Genomic DNA, 789 nt, shown 5'->3' with positions numbered 1-789 from the left:
GACCTCAGGTGATCCGCCCACCTCAGCCTCCTAAAGTGCTGGGATTACAGGCATCAGCCACCATGTTCGCCCTACTTCAAACATTTTTAAGACAGTGGTTTTAACATCTGGCTCTGGTATCAGGGTGGACACAATATATAAGAAATGTCCTTACAAGAAAGAGGAAGGAGATTAATTATTGCAGAAGGACTTGTGAGGATGCAAGCAAGAGGTTAGAGTGATGGGAAGATGTAACTGTGAGAAAGGAATGTGGGCAGCCTCTGGAATTTGGAAAGGCAAAAAACAGAACCTCCAGAAGACACACAGCTTTACTAACAGCTTTTTTAAAAAACGTGTATATGTAAAGCATAAAACATGATGCTTTCATGTACATGTACGTGCATGAAAATGTGCATTGCCTAGTAATGTCTGAAATCAGCTCCTCGTAACCCTTCAACTTAGGAAAGGTGACTTTATCCTGATTGTGCAGATAATATTGGCAAAGACACTGAAGTTTCCAGGTGGTGCCTCCCCAGCCCAGGCAGTCACAGCCAGTGGTGGCTCAGGTGTGACTCAGATCTGCTAACTCCTAGTAAAGTGCTCATTCCTCTTTGCCACGCTCTCAGCCTAAATGATGAGTTAGATGAGAAAGGAGGGAGGCGGGGAACGGAGCCAGAGAGCAGTGGCTGTGCCAGAGTTTCCTTGTAACCAGTGCTGAGGGAAGAGCCATTTGCTACCTCCTTTAAAGATGAGGACACTGAGGATCAGAGAGGAGAACTGACTTGGGACCAGCTCAGGGAGACAAAGCTG

This window comes from Mandrillus leucophaeus, unplaced genomic scaffold (genome assembly GCF_000951045.1).
Source record: "Mandrillus leucophaeus isolate KB7577 unplaced genomic scaffold, Mleu.le_1.0 Scaffold101, whole genome shotgun sequence".
Classification (NCBI taxonomy): Eukaryota; Metazoa; Chordata; class Mammalia; order Primates; family Cercopithecidae; genus Mandrillus; species Mandrillus leucophaeus.
The sequence above is the reverse complement of the archived record's forward strand: the minus strand, read 5'-3'. Positions refer to the sequence as shown.